Raw genomic sequence first — 6,000 nt, forward strand, 5'->3', positions numbered from 1 at the left:
GGAAAAGCAATACTCGTGATAGGCGAAAAGAGATACAGAGAGAAACACATTTATTGCGAGTATTGTATATCAGCAGCTCTTGGGCGGGTATCAAGTAAGACGCAGAGTGAAACGAAAGAGGAAGTATGCATGAAAGTGGCGATATATCGACAAGAGTTTGCACTGTTAGGGTGAGGTGAATAAACTAGTGCGGTGCGAAAATTTTCGAAGAGAGAGGCGGCTTTAAAGAAAGCACAAGAGTCCTATGAACGCCGTCTTGTGTGTTTGTCTTTCAGTGGCTATTTGGCATGTCTGCTTGCGCCATAGGATGCTACTGTATGTGCCCCAGGCCCCCATCTAGCGGCCGGAGGTGCAAGCGGTGTTTACATACAGTCTCGCGTGAGGCAATGGTCTCTCATTTCGGAAGACAAGAAGCACTGGTAGCGCACAAAATAGCTGAGTGAGATCATGGCGGCCAAGTAAGAGTAGAAGTAGGTTCTTTGCAGAATGTCCGAGCTTAAGAAATTCTTCGATAAGTAAATCGCGAAATGTGAAGAGTGTGTCGTATTCTCGTAGGGCGTGTTGACGGTCTCGTGGCATAAGTAGCGAGCGGTGATAGCTTGCTAGCAAGATCATGCCTCACAGGATCATTTCTGTAGTATGTCTTCAACTCTCTCTAGTTCAAAGCTGGAGTAGACGTAACCACGATGATGAGTGGTAGCACTGTCCCTGAGCGTGAGGCTTGCGATCGAGATTCATCGCATCTTGGTTGTAATCGATGATCGTTCACCACATTCTGAGGGATGTGGGAAGGGAATAGCGCTTTCCGAGTGGTGGTTTTATTATATAGAATAGAAGCAAGCATAAGTCATACTTTTGGTATCGGGACCCGCGTCGTTGCAGAAATGTCGCTACAGGTTGTGGAAGGACTTTGATTACGACATGTCATGAAAGCCTTGTGGGAGTTTCTCGAGTGGCACGGGGACGAGCCATTTGATTTGGCCTGCTCCAAGTGCTAGGCTTGGATGACAACGACGTACTTTTGAGTTACAAGAATGAGTGAGCAACACAAGAAGAGTGCAATTGATGACCATAAAAGGCTGACACACAACACAGTCTTGATAATCAGCACTAATGCATGATGTACGGAACATTTAGGAGGAGCACGTTTGGCTAGCAAACATGAATTGAGTGATTTGCAAGGCACTGTTATCTGCAAGAAGGAATGCATGAAATTCGCAAATGAATAAGACTGGTTCAAATACTATCGGCAGAAATTTTATTTCTGTTGTCAACTAGTATTAATTAGTTGTGTGGGAGCAGGGGGATATTTCCCTTGCACCATACATCTACATACAGGTTGCGTCTGATGTGGCCTAGTTTTGCGTTCAAAGAACTATCTAGTTGTCTGTTTTTTCAGTGAACGAGTGTGGTGGGGAGGAGAGAGATTAGTGTTAGATGCAGAGCAGTGCGGGCAGTTGTGTCTCTGACGGTGGGTCGCCGAGAGGAATTGGGCGTGCTGCCATCTGTCGGCAGGTGAGGTAATGAAGCAGCTTGAATGGTGACAGAAATGATGAAAATAGTTATCTAAAGAGTAATATCGACGATATTTGGCAGACACGTATTTCAGCGCTGACAGTTAGTTTGGGGTGTGTGCTTGCATGGCACTGGAAGTCTGTTGACAGTAGAGAAGTAGACAAGACGGAAAGAATTTTCCGCGTTCTCGCGGAGAAGCAATAGAGAAGCAGCCATAAGTATTGAAGTGAGGGCGTTGATCGGCACTCTGGTTTCCCTTCAAAACGAATAAATCTTTCGCCTTTTACTAAAGATTTCCGTGGAGGGGAACATTAAATGAGTCTATAAGGTATTTTTCGTAGTGCTCGGCTATTGCTGAGCCATAATCACAAGTAAAACGTAATGTAATTAACAAGAGGTAGGTTGTGTTGTGAGAATGAAGGGCGTGGAGTAGCGGATCACGTTGGATCAGGTAGATGCTTTTTTAATTTGAAAATGTAATTGGCCGTTTCGTAGTATAATGAAACAAGTACATTTGCCCTGAAATGGCTTGCAGTGTGTTAGGCGATTGTGTAAAGAGAGAGAGAGAGCGCTATTTATTGTCCTGGAAACTCTTGGTGAACCCTTTCCGCATCTCAGTTCTAGATGATTTGAGGGTGTTTACTTGCACTGCAGTTGCACAACAGCATATAAGCCGATATTTGGAAGTGAATGATGAATTGAGAGGCTTTGTAATAAATACTAGTATGTGATTAGTAGATTGTGTTTTGAAACCCAAAATTATTTTTACCGCAGAAGTTTGTGATTTGTAGGTATGATGTGAGTGAGATTTGGGCTGTAGATGGTGGTTAGTTGGGCAGGATGAGCATTTGAATTGTTTTCAATAGAGTGGATATTAGTGGCACTGGCTTGTTGCCATAATGTGGCATTGGTTCTTTGTTCATAACAGTGTACTCAGTTTTGTAGAAGATTTAGGTGAGAAAGAGACAGTTGTTGAATATGACATAGATAGCTAGAGATGAATTGAGTAGCAATTTCCTGGTAGGTGTAGTTTGGGTATGATGTGTCTCAGTGAGAGATAAATCTTGAAATGGAAGGGTTGTTCCTAGCTACAGTCTTGGAAACTATGTATCTGCTGTTGACTCCAATGTTTTCAAGATTACTTGTGTACAAAATTGGCCAGACTTTGCTGTTTCTTCTTCAGTAAATCAGTGGAAGGTGGTGCAGATAATGGTATAAATGTTCAGTGCCTCCTGTGAGTTGTTGATGCTGCTTGTCTTTTAAGTAAAATTGATAGGGGCTCTTGATTGACCCAGCCATAGACAGAGCTGGTGCATACTTGGCTTGAGAAGACTTTGGCCAGTAAATGATGAAATACCAACACAGTGCTCACAACAAAGCTCCTTTCCCTGCATTCTAGTTTCCCTCAGGTATAGAGTGACATGATATTGGCAGAGGATGTGCAGATAATCACTTTGATCAGGCTGTTTTTTTTTTAATGCTCTTTTACCAGAATCCATTCATAGTGATAACTGTGTTCTCTGGTGAAACACGATGAGAACATAGTGTGAAGTGCACAGAACTAGCTATTTGAGTGTGTGTGAAAATGTGAGGTAACCACTGTTACTCCTAAATTTCTGTGGAATTAAGTTTTCTGTGTGTGTCTGAAAATCCAAGTGGTTCAAGTTGGTAGTTTATTTGTTGCAAGCGAAAAAAGCTTTTTAGTAAACTGAGGCACTAGCATTAGTTTCCAGTTCACTGTGACAAGGAAGCTAGTATAAAAAGTAGTTTGTGGTTTTGTTTGCAAAGAAGTGCTCGTGGGATGTAAGCACTGCTTGAGATTATTCTGAGATGATTTTGGGGGGGGGGGGATTGCTAAACATCTAGCATTTTAGTAAGGAACTTGTCGGAGTAGTTGTAAAATTGTTATTTTATGAGAAATTTCTTTATTCATAGCACATGGCCATCATAGTTGAAGCATAAAGATTGGCATGGTATGCGTAGGTGTGTAAAATGTCCTGACAGTGATGTTCATAGAGACTTGTTGTATACTTTGATTCTTCATCTGTTTAACAGTAGACATAAGAAATGTATTAGTGGAGCAAGTAGCTGTGAAATTACTGGCGTATGATTGATAGTATGGACGTGGCGCTGAGTGGAAGTGTTTGTTTAGCTGTGGGTGTTTTCATAATTGCCATGTGAGGAAAAGCAATACTCGTGATAGGCGAAAAGAGATACAGAGAGAAACACATTTATTGCGAGTATTGTATATCAGCAGCTCTTGGGCGGGTATCAAGTAAGACGCAAAGTGAAACGAAAGAGGAAGTATGCATGAAAGTGGCGATATATCGACAAGAGTTTGCACTGTTAGGGTGAGGTGAATAAACTAGTGCGGTGCGAAAATTTTCGAAGAGAGAGGCGGCTTTAAAGAAAGCACAAGAGTCCTATGAACGCCGTCTTGTGTGTTTGTCTTTCAGTGGCTATTTGGCATGTCTGCTTGCGCCATAGGATGCTACTGTATGTGCCCCAGGCCCCCATCTAGCGGCCGGAGGTGCAAGCGGTGTTTACATACAGTCTCGCGTGAGGCAATGGTCTCTCATTTCGGAAGACAAGAAGCACTGGTAGCGCACAAAATAGCTGAGTGAGATCATGGCGGCCAAGTAAGAGTAGAAGTAGGTTCTTTGCAGAATGTCCGAGCTTAAGGAATTCTTCGATAAGTAAATCGCGAAATGTGAAGAGTGTGTCGTATTCTCGTAGGGCGTGTTGACGGTCTCGTGGCATAAGTAGCGAGCGGTGATAGCTTGCTAGCAAGATCATACTTCACAGGATCATTTCTGTAGTATGTCTTCAACTCTCTCTAGTTCAAAGCTGGAGTAGACGTAACCACGATGATGAGTGGTAGCACTGTCCCTGAGCGTGAGGCTTGCGATCGAGATTCATCGCATCTTGGTTGTAATCGATGATCGTTCACCACATTCTGAGGGATGTGGGAAGGGAATAGCGCTTTCCGAGTGGTGGTTTTATTATATAGAATAGAAGCAAGCATAAGTCATACTTTTGGTATCGGGACCCGCGTCGTTGCAGAAATGTCGCTACAGGTTGTGGAAGGACTTTGATTACGACATGTCATGAAAGCCTTGTGGGAGTTTCTCGAGTGGCACGGGGACGAGCCATTTGATTTGGCCTGCTCCAAGTGCTAGGCTTGGATGACAACGACGTACTTTTGAGTTACAAGAATGAGTGAGCAACACAAGAAGAGTGCAATTGATGACCATAAAAGGCTGACACACAACACAGTCTTGATAATCAGCACTAATGCATGATGTACGGAACATTTAGGAGGAGCACGTTTGGCTAGCAAACATGAATTGAGTGATTTGCAAGGCAGTGTTATCTGCAAGAAGGAATGCATGAAATTCGCAAATGAATAAGACTGGTTCAAATACTATCGGCAGAAATTTTATTTCTGTTGTCAACTAGTATTAATTAGTTGTGTGGGAGCAGGGGGATATTTCCCTTGCACCATACATCTACATACAGGTTGCGTCTGATGTGGCCTAGTTTTGCGTTCAAAGAACTATCTAGTTGTCTGTTTTTTCAGTGAACGAGTGTGGTGGGGAGGAGAGAGATTAGTGTTAGATGCAGAGCAGTGCGGGCAGTTGTGTCTCTGACGGTGGGTCGCCGAGAGGAATTAGGCGTGCTGCCATCTGTCGGCAGGTGAGGTAATGAAGCAGCTTGAATGGTGACAGAAATGATGAAAATAGTTATCTAAAGAGTAATATCGACGACATTTGGCAGACACGTATTTCAGCGCTGACAGTTAGTTTGGGGTGTGTGCTTGCATGGCACTGGAAGTGTGTTGACAGTAGAGAAGTAGACAAGACGGAAAGAATTTTCCGCGTTCTCGCGGAGAAGCAATAGAGAAGCAGCCATAAGTATTGAAGTGAGGGCGTTGATCGGCACTCTGGTTTCCCTTCAAAACGAATAAATCTTTCGCCTTTTACTAAAGATTTCCGTGGAGGGGAACATTAAATGAGTGTATAAGGTATTTTTCGTAGTGCTCGGCTATTGCTGAGCCATAATCACAAGTAAAACGTAATGTAATTAACAAGAGGTAGGTTGTGTTTTGAAAATGTAATTGGCCGTTTCGTAGTATAATGAAACAAGTACATTTGCCCTGAAATGGCTTGCAGTGTGTTAGGCGATTGTGTAAAGAGAGAGAGAGAGCGCTATTTATTGTCCTGGAAACTCTTGGTGAACCCTTTCCGCATCTCAGTTCTAGATGATTTGAGGGTGTTTACTTGCACTGCAGTTGCACAACAGCATATAAGCCGATATTTGGAAGTGAATGATGAATTGAGAGGCTTTGTAATAAATACTAGTATGTGATTAGTAGATTGTGTTTTGAAACCCAAAATTATTTTTACCGCAGAAGTTTGTGATTTGTAGGTATGATGTGAGTGAGATTTGGGCTGTAGATGGTGGTTAGTTGGGCAGGATGAGCAT

At 42.9% G+C, this 6,000-nt stretch overlaps 4 non-coding genes across 4 annotated transcripts; all 4 read left to right on the top strand.

Moving 5' to 3' along the window:
* The first annotated feature begins 607 nt into the window (after window positions 1-607).
* Window positions 608-814, top strand: LOC126123057 (small nucleolar RNA U3). The gene has a single exon (XR_007526172.1). It is a non-coding gene; the product is annotated as a small nucleolar RNA U3 (small nucleolar RNA).
* Window positions 815-1,757: 943 nt separating this feature from the next.
* LOC126123174 (U5 spliceosomal RNA) lies at window positions 1,758-1,876 on the top strand. Its single transcript, XR_007526278.1, has one exon. It is a non-coding gene; the product is annotated as a U5 spliceosomal RNA (small nuclear RNA).
* A 2,427-nt stretch (window positions 1,877-4,303) lies between these two features.
* Window positions 4,304-4,510, top strand: LOC126123040 (small nucleolar RNA U3). The gene has a single exon (XR_007526157.1). It is a non-coding gene; the product is annotated as a small nucleolar RNA U3 (small nucleolar RNA).
* Window positions 4,511-5,453: 943 nt separating this feature from the next.
* On the top strand, window positions 5,454-5,572 carry LOC126123182 (U5 spliceosomal RNA). Its single transcript, XR_007526285.1, has one exon. It is a non-coding gene; the product is annotated as a U5 spliceosomal RNA (small nuclear RNA).
* The last annotated feature ends 428 nt before the right edge of the window (window positions 5,573-6,000 follow it).

Source organism: Schistocerca cancellata, unplaced genomic scaffold, assembly GCF_023864275.1.
Source record: "Schistocerca cancellata isolate TAMUIC-IGC-003103 unplaced genomic scaffold, iqSchCanc2.1 HiC_scaffold_417, whole genome shotgun sequence".
Taxonomy (NCBI): Eukaryota; Metazoa; Arthropoda; class Insecta; order Orthoptera; family Acrididae; genus Schistocerca; species Schistocerca cancellata.